The sequence below is a fragment of the Lemur catta genome, chromosome 1 (genome assembly GCF_020740605.2).
Source record: "Lemur catta isolate mLemCat1 chromosome 1, mLemCat1.pri, whole genome shotgun sequence".
Classification (NCBI taxonomy): Eukaryota; Metazoa; Chordata; class Mammalia; order Primates; family Lemuridae; genus Lemur; species Lemur catta.
In genome coordinates, this window is record NC_059128.1 from 104703896 (window position 1) to 104725252 (window position 21357).

The window sequence follows — 21357 nt, forward strand, 5'->3', positions numbered from 1 at the left end:
TTGATTTCTTTTCCATTTCACTTTCCCAGCTGTTAATTCATTCCATATGGATTCTTTTTGACCATGATAGACCATAACCATTTTTATGTGCCATAATCAATGTATAAATATAGAGACTTCAAATAATGGATTGAAAAGTTTTCAAATTTTTTATTGATATGTAAAAGTTGTACATATTTTGGGGTACATATAATATTTTGATACCTGTATACAGTGTGTAGTGATCAAATCAGGGTAATTGGGATATTCATCACCTCACACTTATACCTTTTCTTTGTGTTAGGAACATTACAATTCTTCTCCTCTATTTCAAAATATATAGTAACTTTTTGTTAACTATAATTTCCCTACTATACTACTGATAAATGGACTTTATATTAACAGTACACCAGTTCTGGGTTGTATATTGATGTATGTCTCAATGATATCAAACGTGATAGTAGTCTGCCTTGATTCCTTTTGGTGAGTTTTATTTGGTGTGATTCTCAGTCTGAGCTAGTTGTGAAATGTGCTCCCTTTGAAAGTCGCCTTGTAATAAATACCCCTTTGTTTTCATCCCTTTGGAATCTTTGGTCTTTCATAAAACTCAAAGAGTTTCTGTCATTAAATTCTGCTTTAAGTATTTTGTTACAAGAATTAAGAGAAGCTCCATGCAAGTGAGAGCATTAATGTAGTTTTTGAATGAATGGGATGTGCCTTAACGAGCTACCTAGTTGTCAAATGAAGGACAAAAACCACATGATGATCTCAGTTGATGCAGAAAAAGTATTTGGCAAGATTTAATAGCATTTCATGATAAGAACACTAACCAACCTAGATATAGAAGAAAATTACCTCAGCATAACGTAGGCCATATATGAACAGCCACAGCTAATATCTTACTCAATTGTGTAAAACTGCAAGCTTTTCCTCTAAGATCTGGAACAAGGCAAGGATGCCCACTCTTGCCACTTCTATCTACCATAGCATTGGAAGTGCTAGCCAGAGGAATTAGAAAAAGAAAATAAAAGGTATCCAAACTGGAAAGGAAGAAATAAAATTACCTCTGTTTCAGATGATATGATCTTATATGTAGAAAAGCCTAAGGATTCCACACAAAACTTGTTAGAACTAATAAACAAATTCAGCAGAGTTGTTGGATACGAAATCAGCATGCAAAAACCAGTTGTATTTTTGTACACTAACAATGAATAATCCAAAAAGGTAAAATTAAGAAAAAAGTTTCATCAAGAAGAATAAAATATTTATGAATAAATTAACCAAGGAGGTAAAAGACTTAAACACTGAAAACTACAGAACACTGCTGAAAGAAATTAAAGACATAAATAAATGGAAACAGATGTGTTCATTGATTGGCAGACATAACATTGTTACAATGTCAGTACTACCCAAAGCAGTTTACAGATTTATTGCAATTCCTGTCAAAATCCCAATGACTTCTTTGCAGAAATAGAGACATTTAGTCTAAAATAAACGTCAAGGGATTGTAAATAGCCAAAACAATCTTGAAAAAGAAAAACAAAGTCAGAGGTCTCACACTTGCTGATTTTAAAACTTATTGCAGAACTATGGTAATCAAAATAGTGTGGTGCTGGCATAAAGACAGGCATAAAGACCAATGGAATAACATAGAAAGCCCAGAAATAAACCCTCACATATATGGTCAAATGATTTTCAACAAGAGTGGGGAGACCATGCAGTGGAGAAAGGATAGTGTTTTCAATAATTGGTGTTGGGAAAACCGGATATCGACAGGCAAAAAAATGAAGTTGGAGTCTTACCTTACATTATATACAAAAATTAACTCAACATTGATCAAAGACTTAAACATAAGAGCTAAAACTATAAAACTCTTGCATGAAAACATAGGAGAAAAGCCTCATGGCATTGAATTTGGTAATGATTTCCTAAATATTACACCCAAAGCACAGGCAACAAAAGAAAAAATTAAAATTCAAATTGAAATCTTTTGTGCATCAAAGGACACTATCAACAGAGTGAAAAGGCAACCTATGGAATGGGAGAAAATGTTTGCAAATCATATCTGATAAGGGATTGATATCTAGAATATTCTTTATATACAAGTTAACAACTACAAAAAACCAAATAACTCAATTAAAAAGTGGCCAAAGGATTTGAACAGACATTTCTTCAAAGATACAGCTGGGCGCGGTGGCTCACGCCTGTAATCCTAGCCCTCTGGGAGGCTGAGGCAGGTGGATCGCTCGAGGTCAGGAGTTCGAGACCAGCCTGAGTGAGACCCCGTCTCTACTAAAAATAGAAAGAAATTATCTGGCCAACTAAAATATATATAGAAAAAAAAAATTAGGCGGGCATGGTGGTGCATGCCTGTAGTCCCAGCTACTTGGGAAGCTGAGGCAGTAGGATCGCTGAAGCCCAGGAGTTTGAGGTTGCTGTGAGCTAGGCTGACGCCACGGCACTCACTCTAGCCCGGGCAACAAAGTGAGACTCTGTCTCAAAAAAAAAACAAAAACAAACAAAAAAACCCACAAAGATACAAATGGCCATAGGCACATGAAAAGATGTTCAACATCACTAACCATTAGGGAAATCCAAATCAAAACCACAATGAGATACTACTTTATACCTATTATGATGGTTTTTATTAAGAAAAAAGTAAAAGTAAGCAAAACGGGTATTGGTAAGGATGTGGCGAAATTAGAACCTTTGTACATTGTTGTTGATGGGAATATAAAATGCTGTGGCTACTATAGAAAACAGTATGGCACTTCTTCAAAAAAGTAAAAATAAAATTACCATATGATCCAACAATCCCATTTCTGGGTATATATCCAAAAGCATTGAAAGCAGATATTCAAAGACATATGTGCACACCCATGTTCATGGCAGCACTGTTCACAATAGCCAAGAGGTGGAAGCTACCGATGTCCATCAGATATGAATGAGTAAACAAAAGGAGTTATATACATATTAGACAATAAGTATTATTTAGCCTTAAAAAGGAAAGAAATCCTGTTGCAAGTTACAACATGGATGAACCTTGAGGACGTTATACTGTGACATAAGCCAGCCACAAAAAAGACATAAATTATATGATTCCATTTATATGAGGCATCTAAAGCAGTCAAATGCATAGAAACAGAAAGTAGAATGGTAGTTACTAAGGGGCTAGAGGGGAGGAGGAAAGGGGGAGTTATTTAACAGGTATAGTTTCAGATTTGCATGATGAAAAAGTTCTGGAGATATGTTTCACAACAATGTGAATATACTTAATACTACTGAACTGTACACTTAAAAGTGATTAAGATTTTATATTGTTTCTTACCACAATAAAAGAAATGAAGCCAGTCATTCAGTAACTGCTTACTAAATGGCTTCTTTGTGTTCTGTACACTGCTGGGCTAAGGAGATATAAAGATTAATAAAAGCCCTTAAGGCCTTTAAATCAATGTGACTTAATCAATGCAGCTGCATTGAGGTGTTATTATTTTTTAAATTAATAAGACTTTATTTTTTTAGAACAGTTTTAGATTTTTAGAAAAACTGTAGAAAGTACAGAGAGTTCCCTCCCCCAACCCCATACACAGTTTGCCCTATTATTAATATCTTGCATTAGTATGGTGTGGTATATGTATACCATGGAGTACAGCTATAAGAAATAATGGTGATATAGCACCTCTTGTATTTTCCTGGATAGAGCTGGAACCCATTCTACTAAGTGAAGTATCCCAAGAATGGAAAAATAAGCACCACATGTACTCACCATCAAATTGGTTTCACTGATCATCACCTAAGAGCACATTTAGGAATAACATTAATCGGGTGTCGGGCAGATGGGGGGGAGGGGATGGGTATATACATACATAATGAGTGTGATGCGTACCGTCTAGGAGATGGACACGCTTGAAGCTCTGACTTGGGGGGGAAGGGCAATATACATAACCTAAACTTTTGTACCCCCATAATATGCTGAAATAAAAAAAAATAAAAAAAAAAAAGAATTTGTCTGGTCTTGTCTTAGGTTCCTGACATGGAGATTGTAACACCCTTGGGATTTCTGGAGTGGTAGGTGTAGCTTTGTTATATTAATCTGATGACTCATAGTGGGCCCCTACATAGCTTCAGGATGAGGGCTGGTAACTAGAAGGAGCAACCATGTGATTAGAAGTTTGGGACTTTGGGGCAGTTTGGAGGTAGGGGCTTGGAGATTGAGTTCAGTCATGTGGCTAATGATTTTTTAAGCAGTTATCCCTATGTAATGTAACCTTGTTAAAAATCTCTGGACACCAAAACTTGGTGGAGCTTTTGATTGGTGAACTGAACACACTGATGTGCTAGAAAGATGAGTGCCCCAACTCATGGGGAGAGGGCATGGAAACTCTACATTTGGGACTGTCTGAGACCTTTCCCTGTGTATATTCTTTATAATAAATCCATAATTGTAAATATAGCATTTTCCTGAGTTCTCTGAGTCATTCTAGCAAATTATTGAACCTGAGGGGATCATGGAAACCTTTGAATTTGTGGCCATTTGGTCAGAAGTGCAGGAGGCCCCTGAAGTTCAGCTGGCATCTGAAATAAGGGTAGTCTTATTTGGGATCATGCTCTTTAACTTGTGGGGTCTACACTAACTATGGGTGGTTAGTGCCAGACTTGAATTGCAGTATACCCGGTTGTGGTTAAAACAGAATAATGGTACATTTATTACAATTAACGAACCAATATTGATACATATTGTAAACTAAAGTCTATAGTTAATATTAGGGTTCACTCTGTATGTTGTATAGTTTCATGGGTTTTTACAAATGCTTAATGTCATGTATGTACCATTACAGTGTCATACAGAATACTTTCACTGCTGGAAAATTACCCTGTACTCCACCTATTCATTCCTCCCTCCCTTACCCCTAGACATTCCCCTGGCAACCACTCATCTTTTTACTGTCTATATAGGTTTGCCTTTTGCAGATTGTTACATAGCTAGAATTGTGCAGTATGTAGTCTCTTCAGATTGACTTCTTTCACTCAGCCATGTGCATTTAAGCTTCCTCTATGTCTTATTGTGGCTTGATAGCTCATTTATTCTTATCTGTGAATAACATTCCAGCATGTGGACTTTTCACAGTTTATTCATGCCTAGTGAAGGATATCTTGGTTGCTTCCAAGTTTTGGCAATTATGAATAAAGCTGCTATAAACATCTATATGCAGGTTTTTGTGTGGATATTGATTCTCAAATCAGAATGCACTTGCCAGGCCATGTAGTAAGATTAAATTTAACTTAGTGAGAAATTGCCAAACTATCTTCCAAAGTTACTGCATCATTTTGTATTCCTAACAGCAATGAATGAGAGTTCCCTTTGCTCCATATCTTCACAAGCATTTGGTATTGTTTTGAATTTTAGGCATTCTAGTAGGTATATGGTATGGTGTCTTGTTTTAATTTGCAGTTCCCTAATGACATATGGTGTTGAGCCTCTTAATGTATGCTTATTTTCCATATGTATATCTTCTTTGGTGAGGTGTTGTTCAGATCTTTTGCCCACTTTTTAATTAGGTTGTTTGTTTTCTTATTGCTTCAAAGTTCTATGCATATTTTGAGTAACAGCCCTTTTCCAGATATGTCTTTTGCAAATATTTTCTGCTAGGGTGTGGCTTGTCTTTTCATTAACAATATCTTTTGCACAGCAAAATTTTTAATTTTAGGGAAGTCCAACTTACAAATTTCTTTCTGGGGTAGTGCTTTTGGTGTTATATCTAAAAAGTGATCACCAAGCCAAGTCACCTAGATTTTTTTTCTGTTATCTTGTTTTATAGTTTTGTGTTTTATATTTAGGTGTATGATCCTTTCTGAGTTAGTTTAATTTTGTGTAAATTTTGTTTTACATTTTTAAGATCATAAAATATTTGGAACATACAGATCAGTATAAAGTCTAAGATAATGACCCATATGTAAAGTACCTACCAAATGGCTTTATCAAATCTTAACATTGTACCAAATTAATCTACAGATTGTAAAATCAATGTAGTTGAGACACCTGTGAATCCCTCCTAATTTCATCTGTATACCTTTCCCAGAAATAACCAGTTTAAAGAATCTGGTATTTTTCAAATCCATGCTTGTTTATAGTTTACTAAATATTTATCATTTTATATAGTATTGTTTTATAAGTTTTAAAGTTTCACCTTAACGTTATGTATATTACATGCATTTCTGCAACTTATTTCAAAACTCAGCATTGCTTGTGAGATTTAGAGGATTTTTTTTTACCATAAGGAAAGAATATTTATTTTAATCTAAAGAAATTTAATATTAAATAATTAATTTACTATAAGTTAATTTTATTATGGTTTTTTATAATAGCATAGATAGATATGCCATGGTTTTCTGGAGTCTACTATGATTTAGTTCTGACCTGAAGATTAAATTTTTCAGCCCTCAAACATATCTTTAAATTTTATTATAGATGTGTTTTTTTACAGGCTTACTAAATTGGTTCTAAAGAGCTATTTTTTGTTTTAGAAATTTTTTTTGGTGTGTGGGTATTTTTTAGAATGTACACACAATTGAAATTAGATTAATGTGGTATTCCATAGCTATTGTGTTAAGGATACTCAATGGAAGCTAGAAAGGCTTAATTTTTGAAAGTATGTTGCTAGCTGGAGAATGTATCTTTTATAGATTTCTTTCTGGAGTTCTTTTTAAGTTGCAGATTTTCTTTACTATAAGTATTAGTTTCCAAAAGAGCACACCATTTATAGGTTAAATCAAATGATCTGTAAAATCCAAGGTGGAGGTAAAGCTGTAGCTTCCTCCCTCAGCAAAAGGAAAGTGACTTGATTTTGTTTGGGACGGGGAGAGTTGAACCTAATCATTCATGCTGATGAATGCAGCAAGTTTTGTCCAGTAAAAGTGGGAGCTGTCAGATCTTTGCAGAGTTTTATGTGTCCTAAATTAATCTATATAGGATTGCAGTCTTTAGAGAAGGCTACTCCTATTGTATTCTGTGTTAATTGTGCATGCTAACCTGTCACTGCTGATTTGATTATCATTGCTCATTTTATATCTTTTTACTAGTGTATAGTTTGAGTCCAATAGCAAAAAAACCTTCGAATTTCTATTGTTTTACAGATTTGAAAAAAAATGACCTCCTTTTTCCCTCAAGATCATTTATTATAGGTTCCAGAAAGCTGTGTAATGGTACTTCCAATCCAGATTATTTTTCTATCAACACCTCCCAAAATCTATTATGTTGTAAAGCATCATTGACAGATTCAGTTGTAATTTAATGAGAACAGACTAATATGCCAAGGGAACTGATTTTTAAGTCCTTCCTCTTCTTGCTCAGCTCTGTTGCGTGAAATGCTAAAGTAGCTTCTCCCCCTTGTGTCTTCCTCAAGGATGAAATGTGTTTCAGATTTTGTCTCCCTACCCCTTCTATTTAGCCCTATGTTTAAACAATCTATCCTTGTTGCTATATGCAATTCTGGTCCATTACTTCTGTTTGCTATAAAGTATTCTGTCATGTGCATACTCTTCTCCCTGTATACTATGTATCCATCTTGTTTATGTTCTCTCCTACTGATGGCACTTGGGTGTATTCCACTTTATGTGCCATTAACAATGCTACAGTGATAATCTTTATTTTATCTTATGAAGGTACATACTCAAGAATGTGATTGGTGGGTCGTTGGGTGTCCATTATTAAGTTCACTAAATGTCAGATTGCTCTGTAGAATGACTGGACAGTTTGTACTGCTTTGAGCAGTACATGAGGATTCAGACTCTATTTTTTGTGTAAGTAACTGGGCAACCAAATTGAACTGAAGAGTTGCTTTTTTTATAGACATGATTAGCAAACTGCCAAAATATTTTTCTGTGAATAATACAAAGTAGGTTACTGTCAACATTTCATTCAGAAGGGATTCATGAATGTAAAAGCTGCCTTCATTCCTAGAAAAGGTCCCTATAAAGAGAGCTTTTTAGTCAGATAAAGGTGAGCCCTCACTGCCACATAATTCTGCCCACCGGTGTGTGAACGGTTGAGCCCTGTAAGCTGTGAGTGATCCGATTCTTTGTGCCCATCGTGGTTCCTGGAGTGCAAACATGAATGAGGCTGACTCTCTGCCCTGAGGCTGTTTAAGTGCAGGACACATGGGTCAGGACTTGTGCTCATCTGCCTCTTGGGGAGACCTCTTCGCTTTGTCTCTGGAAGTTGGCACTCACTGCAATCTTTCTTGGCAGCCTTCCTCGTGGCACTGTTATTCTTCCTATCCTGCTTTCTAAAATTAAGACACACATACCTGTGTCTGTTAACTAGAACCATTTGGGATCCTACCAGTCCTTCATTATACCTGACCTGGTAAAAGATTTCCAAGGAAGAGATGTTCTTAATGTGGTATTTGTTTCCTGAAGTGTGATGACTGGGGTGGGAGAGATGGCATATTTATAAGTCCCCTGGAATAGGTGAAATGGAGATTGGAAACTATTATCTAGGAGCATGGATTAATTAAAGTAGTAAGAGACATCATGACATATAGTGATAAGATTATACAGATAATAGTGTTGGGCAAAATAACAGAGAAAACAGTTTTCAATCTTTACTCATCTAAATTCCCATTAAAAAGGCCAGCAGACAAATAGATGAATGGGAAAAAACCTGCATGTGTGTTAGAAACTGGTTCTTAGTGCCACTCATGACAGAAAACCTAGAATAATTTTTGTTAGGCAGCATTGCTAATGGGCCTGAAATGAAAGAAGTAATTGAAGGGGAACCCCTCAGGAGAACCTTTCTGAGAGAAAACCCTCAGTTTGGGGAAGGCAGAAAAATCTTAATGCACGTTCTTGCATAGCACAGCACTCAAATTTCTCTTGCTTCTCAGACCTGAAACGTTGGTACTTCGTGAGCAGTATTCATCGATCTAGAGTTTACTCATGATACCTCCCTAGAAGGAGACTGTCCTAGGAGGTGGCCTAGTCACTAAGTTCCCACTTACCAACACCCCTCCCTCAAACCCTGTTCGGGTTGCTGGATCTCTCAACTAGCAATTTGTTGAAGTTTTTGTTCTCAAAAAAATTTAGTCATTATAAAGCTGGATATCAGTAATGAAAAGGAAGCATTCTGACGGGATTCTGAAGGCATGTAAAATACAGTTGCCAAATTAAAATCTACTGTGGATGCAGTGAATAGCAAATTAAACACTGCAGAAAGACAAACTTGTAAAATCTTTTCCAGATGATAAAGGCAAAAGATGGAAAAATGAAAATGATGAGAAAATAAGACAGAAGGAAGATAAGTCTGGAGATAAAATGTACAAATGATAGGAATATCAGAAAGAGAGAGATGAAGCACATGTGAGAAAAAAATAGAAGAAAACATTGCTGATCCAAAATTAATACAAAGAGAAATATGAAAACATTTCCTCTTGGACTTTTCAAAATTAGAGGGATTTCTGCTAGAGACGGTATGAAAGGAATGAATTGATGAAGATATAGAGAACGAACTCATAAATTATCCTCCCGTGGAAAAGCAGACTGCCTGGGTTGTGAGTGGAAGAGATGCTGCATAAATCCCACTAACCATCCACTTTTGAGAAACAAGCATAACCAGGTATAACAAGTAGCAAGCAGGTCAGCTAAATGGGAGGACTTCTTCCTGGAGCAAAGGGGTGCCAGGACCAGAATGATTGCATGGTGGGTACAGTCATTACAAAAGAGAAGACAGAATTACCATTGTTCACAGATTATCTACCTAAAAATCTAAGAAAATTACCTGAAAGCCTATTTGAACTAATATTAAGTTATGTAGTTGGTTGCAATCTAAATATACCGAAATCAGTACTTTTTAAATATTCAATCAATACCTAGTTAGAAACTTATAATGGAAAAAAATCCTGTAAATATTTAAAAGAAATTAAAAAAGACAGAAATTATTTTTTTTAAAACAGTTTTACAGCAGAACATAAAGAGACTTGAATTAAGTAGAGAGATTAGATATTTCTGATAAAGAAGACAGTATTTTATGGCTTCTTCCCAAATCTATGAATTTAATGCAGTTCTAATAAAAATCCTAATTAACTTTTTTGATTCAGAGGTGAGGTAGAATAGGGGAACTTAACAAAGTTTGTCTGAAATTGATCTAGAATAAGTTTAAAAGAAAATGAAAGAGTAGATTTATGAAGTTGGAATTGTACTACCATATATTAGAAGATGTTTATAAGCCTGAAATAATTAAAACTCTATGATAATGACTAAGAAATGGAACAAGTTAGAGTCCTGAAAAAATACATATTAGTGCTTGATATTGATGTCATTTCAGTACATTGGAAGAAACCATGAGTTAGTGAACAACCAGCGCTAGGAAAATTAGTTTAGAAATTGCAAGAATATAAAACTAGAGTTGTACTAAATAAGCTAAGATTTCAGATGGATAAAATAATGAAATATATGTGCAAATATATAATCAAGTAGTGGAGAAATCCTTTCCTATTTTTAACATTTAAGAAAAAATTTTTTCTTACATAAACATACATAGTTATTACAGAAAATAAATGTATAAGCAAAAAGAAGCAAAAATACCCAGAATTCTACCCAGTCAGAAACCACCATTGATAGCATGTTGGTTGTATAGAGGAGGGCTCTTTCAAATGTAAAATTAAGCAAAGAAATCACATATAAAAAGTGATTTGGGTGCATAAAAATGTGTCACATACCATCAAAAATATAAAAAGGCAGATGTCAAATGTGAAAGTTTATGCCACATGATAAAAATTTAATACCTTTAATACCTTAATTTAATGCATGAAGAGCTCTTCAAAGTCTATAAGAAAATGAATACCTGAATAGGAAAATGGGCAGTTATTAACAGGGCAGTTTGTCAAGAAAAACATAGAAACAACCAATACATGTGAGAAAACATTGCCAATATCATTAGTAAATAAGGAAATTGAAAATAAAACAAGATACCTTCTTTAAAAAATGCCTTACCTTTTAAAATCTACCAGATTGGTAAAGCTGTTTGTTTTTATTTTTGTTTTTGTTTTGTTTTGTTTTGTTTTGTTTTTTTGAGACAGAGTCTCGCTTTGTTGCCCAGGCTAGAATGAGTGCCATGGCGTCAGCCTAGCTCACAGCAACCTCAGACTCCTCGGCTTAAGTGATCCTACTGCCTCAGCCTCCCGAGTAGCTGGGACTACAAGCATGCGCCACTATGCCCGGCTAATTTTTTCTATATAGATTTTTAGTTGGCCAGATAATTTCTTTCTATTTTTAGTAGGGACGGGTCTCGCTCTTGCTCAGGCTGGGGTAAAGCTGTTTTAAAACAATGCCAGAGTGAGAGAGGGTGCTTGGAAAATGTCACTGTCATTAACTACTAAAATTTACATTTCTCTCTAACTTTTCTATTTAAAAAATTCTTAAAAAACCAAATTAAACAAAAATATTATATGATGACCATGTATTCCTTTTTAAGTTCAGGGAAAAAAACAAGCTCTTTGTGTTTTGGTAAAAAAGGACCCACATATCCCTTGTTAGTGAGGAGAAATGTAAGCTTATTTTACTAGTGATAGAACAAATTGATGAAGCCATTCTCTAGAGCAGTTAGAAAATGTATTAAAAGCATTCTTGAGCAAAATACCTTTGATCCAACAATTTTACTTAACATAATTTATCCTAGAGAAATTGTCAGAGCTATGCAAGAAGACATATATTCAAGGATATTCTGTGTATACAAGGTATAAACTGTATATAGCATATACACGAATATTTGATATTATGAATTTAGAAACAACCTATAGTATATATCTATACAGGAATGCTATGTAATAATTAGGAATACTTTACCAAATAATAGTAAATATAAAAAGCTGAGTGTAAATTTTGGGTATACTCTGATCCCAATTAGTCATGCCGTTGTTCAGGCATTCACTCCCAAATAGTGCCTGCTGCACCTGGGCATTGTTGTAGGACTAACAGAGCACTGAGGGGAAAAAAACAGGCCCTTTTTTTGCCTTCATGGAACTTTCATTCTAGTTAGTAGAGACAGAGCAATAAATAAATAATTTGTCAATTAGTGATAAGTGCAATGGAGAAAAATATAACAGAATAGGGTGATAAGGTGTACTGAAGGAGGGGAAACGGGAAGATTGCTACTTTGTGTAGGTTGGATCAGGGAAGTCTCTGAAAAATGACATTTGTATGGAGACCAGAAAAAAGCTAGGGAGAAGGAAAGCTGTGTTTATATCTGGGGGAAGCCTATTCTTGGTGGAAGGAACTGTGTGTGCTCCAGCAAGAGTGTGGAGGTCAGCTTAGCTGGCGTAAATGAACTAGTGGGGAGAGTGTGTGGGCAATAGGGTAAAAGAAATGGAGGTTAGGGGTAAAATGGAGGGCCTTGTAGGCCACGGTAAGCACTTTGGCCTTTACTCTGTGATGAGAAGCCTTTATAGGGTTTTGAGCAGAGGAATGACATATGACTGATATTTAAAAGGACCTTTTTAAATCTAGACATTGGTCTAGAATAGACTGGAGAGGAACAGGGGTAGAAGCCTGGAGATACATTAAGAGGCTATTACAGTAACCCTGTCAAGAGATGGTGGTAACATGGACCAATGGTAAGTGGTTTGATTCTGGATTTGCAACTCATACCCACAAAATCTCATTTGATGAAATAATTAAATACATACATCAACATGTCAATAGTTACCTCTGGTAGGATTGCTGGTGATTTATGTTTTTTTTAATAGAGACCTGTGTTTTTCAAATTTTCTGTATTATTTTAAAATTGGGGGAAAAAAACCCAGTTAAACATGACTTCAATTTTACAGTATTTTTTTTCTCCGATTTCAAAATGCTATATGCATTTAAAATGTTAAGAATTATATATTTTTTCCTTTTATTGTTAGGCATTCCCTCTGTCTTGTGATTCAGAGGGTGAGTGGGCTCAACCTTTAAATTAGAAACAAGATGTTAGTTAACTGACTGACTTAGTGAAATTGATTGAGAAAGGAAATTACATGTTTTTTTCCCTAAGCTAAAGAAGATTGTATTCAGCATTTTCCCTATCTCCTTGTTTTCCTTTGTAAACTATAGAACCCGCTTTAGTACAGCATTGATAAATTCAGTGCTGTAAGGATACCTTTTTGACTTATGCATTCTGCTGTTATTACCTCAGCACTAACACAGGGTAGCTCAGTGATGGGAAACTGCAATATAGTTCAACAGAATGGTCATGTCCACATCATCCTTGCTAATGAATGGGAGTTGTGTTCATTTCCTGAAAATCATTTGTATGTATCATTAGAATATACTGTGGTTTTTCTCCTCTGATTTATCTTTCTGATTTGCTTAGTACACCAAATATTAGGACACTTACAAACCAACTCACTCCAACTTAGGTCTAGTGGTCCAGAGCATGCTAGTTGGCAGAGAGGGGGAAAAAGAAAGTCAGATTGGAATTCAGACTTGGCTGTAGACAGTGTAGAACTGAGTTCTTAAACAACAAATCAACAAAACAAAATCCTTCATTATCTGTAAGCATAACTTGAGTGTTCTATTAGTCAGGAACAATAAACCCTGCTTTCTGTCATTGGCAGTGTGTAGTCCTTTAATATTAGCTCCTAGAGAATGGAGATTCAGTCTTTTTGCTCTGAGGAGAACTTCCAGGTGATGCGAAGAAAGAACAAGATACAATTTTGTTTTGCTTTGTGTTTTGATTCCAAATCATGCTTTACAAGTAAATTGCAAATTTGTAGTGCCACTTGTTCTATTATATAAACAGCAAAATTACACCATGGTCTGTTGGCTGTACTTTAGTCCATTAATTAAAAATAAATGTGATTTGTTTCTTTTTCATGGAAATAGAGAAATGCCTTACATTTTAGATTCTGAAGAAATTTAATTATAGTCTAAAACTTTTTATACCTTGTGTGTCTTTCTACACCTACTAACCAACTTGTATGGTGAATAAATGTTTTACTGTGTTTGACTTGTTGCTCTTTGTTTACCTAACTGGTATGTAGATTTTCAGTTCAGTTTTCCAGTGATCCAGAACTGATGTTTTTATTGTTGCTTCCTGCATGTTTCAGTGAAAGTAATTCTTTTGCTTCAAAAACAACTGTCTTGTCTATAATGTTTATGCTTTCTGAATTTTTTAATTACTTTTCTGTGAATTGTGTGTGGCACTGTGGAATGAAAATAGACTTTGCCATCACATGGACTGAGTTGAATCCCAACACTGTGACTGAATAGCTGCATGAATAGCTGTCAGAGGCTTAGTTTCCACGTCAATGAAACACATAGATTTCTTGTGATGGACCTCTAGCATTATGCCTAGAGTATGGTAAGCAGCCAGTAAATATTACTTCCTTCTATTTTCCTTATCTTATATTTTAACTTTGTTGTCTTTATTGAATAGAACCTTTGTTAATTTTGTTATAGTTTTAGGTGATTTTTATAAAAGGCACCTTTAGTTATTGGCAAATGAAAAGACTCTCAGTTACTAAATTTCGTCTGTATGACATCAGATCTCTAATTCAGGTCTTGTTTTTCATTCTTTTTAAAGATGTTTATTGTACAGTTTTGTAGTATATTCAAAATTTGTAATTGTGTCAGATATCCTGCAAAATCCCTATGCTAGAAGCTTTGTATACATTGTCTTTCATTGCTACAACTGTATAAGGTACATATACTTTTGTTCATTGAAGAGGAAATTGAGGATCATATCAGGAAAGCTTTTTTTTTTTTTTTTTTTTTGAGACAGAGTCTCACTCTTTTTGCCTAGGCTAGAGTGCCATGGCATCAGCCTAGCTCACAGCAACCTCAAACTCCTGGACTCAAGCAATCCTTCTGCCTCAGCCTCCTGAGTAGCTGGGACTACAGGCATGCGCCACCATGCCCAGCTAATTTTTCTATATATATTTTTAGCTATCCATATAATTTCTTTCTATTTTTAGTAGAGATGGGGTCTCGCTCTTGCTTAGGCTGGTCTCGAACTCCTAAGCTCAGACAATCTGCCTGCCTCGGCCTCCCAGAGTACCAGGATTATAAGCACTAGCCACTGTGCTCGGCCAGGAAAGCTTTTTAAAAATGTTTGTGTACTGATGGGCCAATCAATGGATTAAAATCTATGTGGTATATTGTAAAGTGATCTTTTGCCATGTTTTTAGAGAGCGAAGGCTCTATTATCAGATTAGAGTCATCTCCATTAGGACTGCAGAGTAGTGGTCAGGAAGCTGTGAGGGAGTTGAGTTGTTGCTGTTATTTGTGATATTGAAGCATCCTTGCTTGAGTCAGTGTGCACTGCTGCTGTTTGAGGGTGCTTTGACCAAGGTGGGTTTTTTTTCCCCTCCTTCTACAATGTGCTTGTCAATTAATTCTTAAGTCTTCAAAGTGTATCTTCCTTAATTTTAATCATTTTATCTTTAGCTTTTGTAATAACGTTGCATTACCCTTTAGACAATCTTTTGAGTGATTCTAACTATATCAAAAGAAAAATCTAGCATGTGTATGGATTTTTTTAAATATTTCATACAGTGTTTTAGGTTTTTAGGATTCACATTAAAAGAACCCAACAATAATCTATACCTAGTTTTTCTTTTCTGTTAAAAAGGAATATTAGGTCTTGGTATACGTTATTATTATTGATATAATGTTTCATTAATACTTAATATTGTTCAGTTGTCACATATATTTATATACAAATTATAAAAACAAACTTGTTTTGTAATTATCTACCCTTTACTTACGTGAAATATGAGTGTTAAAAAATATAGACAGATACTTAAAATACATTAGAGCCAAGTTTGGGTTTTTATCTTACTGGCATAGGAATTTACAATGATTCGTTGGGTTATTTCTTTATTTAATGGGCTGGTTTAAGTTTAAATATACCCTTGCCCCCAATAATGATTTACTTAATTTAGAACCATAATCTGATGAATGCAGCGATCAGTTTAACCTAACATCCAAATATTTGATTTTGTAGTTATTAAAACATCAATATAATATTTACCAGCATGTTAGTAATCGTCCGGGAGCACTTTTTAGTATGAAAATCTTTGAATATTTTCTTATTTCTAAAATCCGGATTAGTTATTTATAGTCTTTTCAAAGTATAATTTGTCTAATGCTAATATTAATTACTGTGGAAAACAAAGAGCTGTATCAGAAATGTTTAGATTTTCTTTGTATATTCTAAAGGCTTGCTTTAGATGGTAGTCAAATATTATATTCTAATAAGTATTTTTGGATGTATTTTGTTGTTGAATGTGTTTACTTGCAGCAAATAATAGTGGGCCCTATTGGGATAATTTGGCCTTACTAAACTTAATTTCTGAAGATTTTCAAAATATGGTACATAAAATAGCTTTTCTTCTGGCTATAATACCTGCCTGCCTCTATAGCATGCGCTCATTTATCACCAGTAATGTTTTTTATATACATTTCACATGTCAAGCCTAAATAAAATGGTATCAAGACTATAAACCCAGATTGATTCTGTATTGGGGGAAAATGAGAGACCATAAATTTCAGAACCATCTCTACATCTTAGAGAGTTGTCCTTCCAACATTGCCAGTTTATTGCATCCAGGAGCCAAGAATGATTTCTTTTTCTCTTAGATTAGAAGTCAGGAAGTTTGAGAAAAATATTCCCTGTATTCAAAGAATGCTGTAATTGGATGTAAAGTACAGATTTAAACAAGGAGAAGGGAGTCTTAGAACTTTCTAGCCCTTAGTTTCATTTATAGCAGGAGAAAATGTAGATTTTCTTTCTTATAAAGTGGGTATAACTTTGTTTTAAAATGATTCTGCATTTCTGTTTCTATTGGAGATAGTTTGTGTCCTTTCTTTTATTTCTCCTAATTTAAAATTTCTTTGTTTACTTATTTACTGGAAAGATTACCAAGACCCTGGGGTACTATGGGTCATCATTACAAAAGAATAATTGAAAGTGCCTGTTATTGATGGTCTCCTTTATCAAAGTTAATAGACCTCTAATGTTGGCATTCATTGTGTCATTCTCTAAAATCCAAAGATGAATCCGTGTGTTGGGGGAGGGGAGGATAGGAGGGAGATGTTAAGCGTTCAGAACAGATGGCTAAAGTGGCTTAGCAAATGGGGAGATTTTACTGTCTATAGAGAATATTTTGAGTTCAGATTTCTCTTAAAATTTAGAACGTTTAGTAAACAAACTCAAACTATGGAGTGTTAGATCCTAAACTGTAGAAGTTAGATTAGTCTATGGTTATAGTTTATTTTTTAAAAATTACAATTTATGTCAGCTGTTCTCTGTAATATTCATATGGTTACCTTATATTTGTAGCTATTTTTAAAATCTTAACTCATTCTTCAAATTGAACTTCATATACCATAAATATATGTTGATTATATTTCAGGATGACCTTAATTCATATAAAAACAAATCTTAGTCATTGAGAAGGGGAAGTGTAAGAAAGCAGTGGGTAGGGCGTAGCTGGATTTCCAGATCCCAGTTAGAAAAATCATCATTTAATGTATAAGCTGAGAAAATTTGGTTTTGTGCATTATTGAAGGAAAGTATATCTAAAGACCTCATAAACATCTTTAAAATAAGTTCCAAAATAGAAAGGTAGCACTTCCTCTTGGAAACTTTAATTTGCCGGGAAAATATAGACTTTACAAGGAGGTTAACTGCTTCTGGCTTTTCAGTGGCCTTCTCGCTGCTCATTTATTCTCTCTGTGTAAAAGTGCTTGACAGCTCAGCACCGTCTATTTGCTATGGTGACACTAAGGGAAAGGTTTTCAGAGAATGTATTCTAGCTGGGTCCCCCTCCACCCCCATATTGTCTTCAGATTTCATTCTACATAGGACGTAAGAACTGAGTTCAATTTGATACATCCCTGTTCCATAGCAAATTACTGTACAAACGTTAGTGGGACAAATATTTCAGGATTTTTCTGCATGGGTTATGGGTCCAATATTCGGAATTATTTTTAGCCAGTATGAAAAATACGATGTGGATCAATTTAATAATGCATTTACTCAGCAAACATTTATTGAGCCTGTATTCCATAACCGGGTACTAGGAGTACTGAGATAAACAAGACATGATTTCTGCCTTGAGAATCTCATTGTCTGCCTCTAAAGTCTTAAACTTTGGCACAAAGAAATAGAAGGCTCAACTAGCTGGTCTAGATAAGATGAGGTCATTTAACTTTCAGGTATGAAAAACAGTGAACTGCAGAGGCGCAGCGCAAATTGTTGGTGTTGCTACTCTATTTTATTTTGCCTAGAAAAACTTGGAAATAAAATTCTAATAAACAATGGAATTGTTCCTCTCTAGAGGGTTTTGCGGTGATTATTCAAATTTCCCCAGGGCCTACTATGTGCAGGCATCACGCTAAATACCAGGGTTATAAAATATATGAGGTAGAGTGTTTTATTCTTGAGGAGGTCAGTGGGGTAGACAGCTATATATACAAATTATAACAGTATAGTGACGGTAGACAGTTTATTATGGAATTCTGTACCAAATGATTTCTGTTGATAGCAGTGACATTCGGGAATAAAAGACTAAGGTCAGGGTTTCTCTTAGTAGCAAGGACACTAGGGGATAAAAGACTAAGGTCAGGGTTTCTCTTGGTAGCAGGGACACTAGGGAATCAAAGATGAAGGCCAGGGTTTCTCTTGGTAGCAAGGACAGTAGGAGATCAAAGACTAAGGTCAGGGTTTCTCTTGGTAGCAGGGACACTAGGGAATCAAAGACTAAGGTCAGGGTTTCTCTTGGTAGCAGGGACACTAGGGAATCAAAGACTACGGTCAGGGTTTCTCTTGGTAGCAAGGTCACTAGAGGATCAAAGATGAAGGTCAGGGTTTCTCTTGGTAGCAGGGACACTAGGGGATAAAAGATGAAGGTCAGGGTTTCTCTTGGTACCAGGGACACTAGAGGATAAATGATGAAGGTCAGGGTTTCTCTTGGTAGCAAGGACACTAGGGGATCAAAGACTACGGTCAGGGTTTCTCTTGGTAGCAGGGACACTAGGGAATCAAAAACTAAGGTCAAGGTTTCTCTTGGTAGCAAGGACACTAGGGGATAAAAGACTAAGGGCAGGATTTCTCTTGATAGCAGGGGGACTAGGGAATAAAGAGAGGCCGTGGATGACTGAGGGAGCCAGCCAATCCTGCTTAGGAGAATTGGGAGAAGTGCTTTACTTTTACATCATGTGTTAGCAATTTCAATAATTATCAAAAGAAAAACCCCAAAATATTTTAGAAAGCACAAGAATTTTTTGTTACAGAGCAGGCATTTTGTTATTTATAATAAAACTTTATGTTGACCCTACTTTGTAGTTGACCCTTTAATGATGTTTTCCTTTGAGAGCACATTTTCCCATTTTCCAAATGAGGAACATGAACAAAGAAAGAGTAAAATATTGTCCATAGGCCAGGGCACGGTGGCTCACACCTGTAATCCTAGCACTCTGGGAGGCCAAGGCAGGAGGATTGTTTGAGCTCAGGAGTTCAAGACCAGCCTGAGCAAGAGCAAGACCCCATCTTTACTAAAAATAGAAAGAAATTAACTGGACCAGCTGAAAATACATAGAAAACATTAGCCGGGTGTGGTGGTGTATGCCTGTGGTCACAGCTACTTGGGAGGCTGAGGCAGGAGGATTGCTTGAGCCCAGGAGTTTGAGGTTTCTGTGGGCTAGGCTGACGCCACGGCACTCTAGCCCGGGCAACACAGCGAGACTCTGTCTCAAAAAAAAAAAAAAAAAAAAAAGATTTTCCATAGCAATACTGCTCAAAAGGGCAAATCAGTTTGCTTTGCTCTAATTGAGTGTATCTATAAATTTGGCATTAGGCCTGTAATGTTAGAACAAATAGCCTTGTGGGGTAGAACTATTTGAGAGTAATTGATCATACACAAAATTAGAAAATAGTCTTCCACAAGCAATATTTTTATTTCATAGTATTGGCTAATTGAAGTGGTTGATATTGGGTTTTTAAATTCTTTAAAACGTATTAAAAAGTAAAACACTTCAGAGAACCTTCTTTCTCTGTGTTCTAGGTCTGCCTGTCAGCTGAAGCTCCCTTTTCCACTGTTATCATGAGCTACTCCTACAGTCCTCTGTGCATCCAGCAAAGGTTTCTTGTCTGGCAGTGACAGCCAATTTTGGTTTCTTTTACTTTCCTTTATATAGGAACTTTCAAAATCAGTGATTAAATCTTTGATTACTTCAGAGAAAATGATTTTAGTTACTCAGTATATACTTATTTTTCCTTATATTCGAGATTTTCTTCAACAGTTTTGCTCTAAGTTGTAGATATTTGCATATCACTCAAAAGATTCAAAGCCTTGAGTTTTATAAGTGGTGCTTGACTATGCTTTTTTGCCCCTATGTTTGGGGCAAATATTGCTCACCTTCCATTTGCCAGAATTTCACCTATTATAGCCCCAAAATAACTTCCCACCTTTTCTGTAAGAATAGTTCTAATTTATTTTGAGTAATAAAGTGCTAGTAGGTCATTAGATCAGAGTAGCTATTAAATTTCATATTATTATAGTGATTATGATTACTGTTGCAGCTGGAGATAGTCTTCTCTGGAACCTATTAGGTTGTTTGTGTTTTTGGCTGAAGTGCAAGGTTTGGCAAAGCTTTACTTTTGAATTTAGGGTCTAATAGTTTTGCCACCTTTGAAGAATTATAGAATATTGACCGTATTGTTAGAGGGTTTGTAGTTTAGGAAGGCAAATACCAACTCTGACTGATGGTTAGTAGCTGCCTGAAGCACCTGTTGACAATTTCCTAAGCTTGTAGGGGACGTTTGGGAAGGAATGGTCCCATCTATTAATGTCTGACATGATCACAAGTTGGAAAGGGAGGGAGTGGGTTTTGTGTTACTTATGCCATATGTTTGCTAAATTCATAAAGGAGACTTAGAATAGGTAGTCCCATTTATAAACTAATATGAGTCATTCTTACCATATCCCTTTTCAGAAAATCATTCTGTCTGTTCAGATACTTCAGTGAGGAGCTCACTGCCTGCCTAGGATCTCATTTTGTTGTTATTCAGCTCTGTTAGAAATTCTCCCCTGCACTATCATTTTCCTTCCCATCCAGTTATCACTCTGTGTATTGAACATTCATGAAACCCTAATATAAAGGGTTTCTGACAAGAGTAAATTATGAGATTTTTGTATCATTTACCCTGTCTTTTTTGCCCATTTAAAAAAATTTTATTATGAAATAGTTAAATGTTCATAGGAAGTTGCCTAAATAGTTCAAAGAGGTCCTGTCTACTTTTCACCTAGTTCCCCCACCCCATTAACAACATATTCCAAAAATGTATTATAATAGCAAAACCATAAAATTGACAACGGTATAATCCACAAGCCTTATTGA

General features: G+C 35.4%; 1 protein-coding gene across 4 annotated transcripts in view; it reads left to right on the forward strand.

Annotated features, from left to right (window-relative positions):
* The window catches only part of PEAK1 (pseudopodium enriched atypical kinase 1), a 253250-nt gene that overhangs the window by 59679 nt on the left and 172214 nt on the right, over positions 1-21357 (forward strand). Inside the window, exon 1 of one of the 4 annotated variants that reach the window (XM_045532731.1) lies at positions 20037-20098. The exons of the other annotated variants lie outside the window; for them this stretch is intronic. The gene's annotated coding sequence lies outside the window, so the exon portion shown is untranslated. Of the gene's footprint in view, positions 1-20036; positions 20099-21357 lie in introns of those variants that run through there. 4 annotated transcript variants of the gene reach the window in all.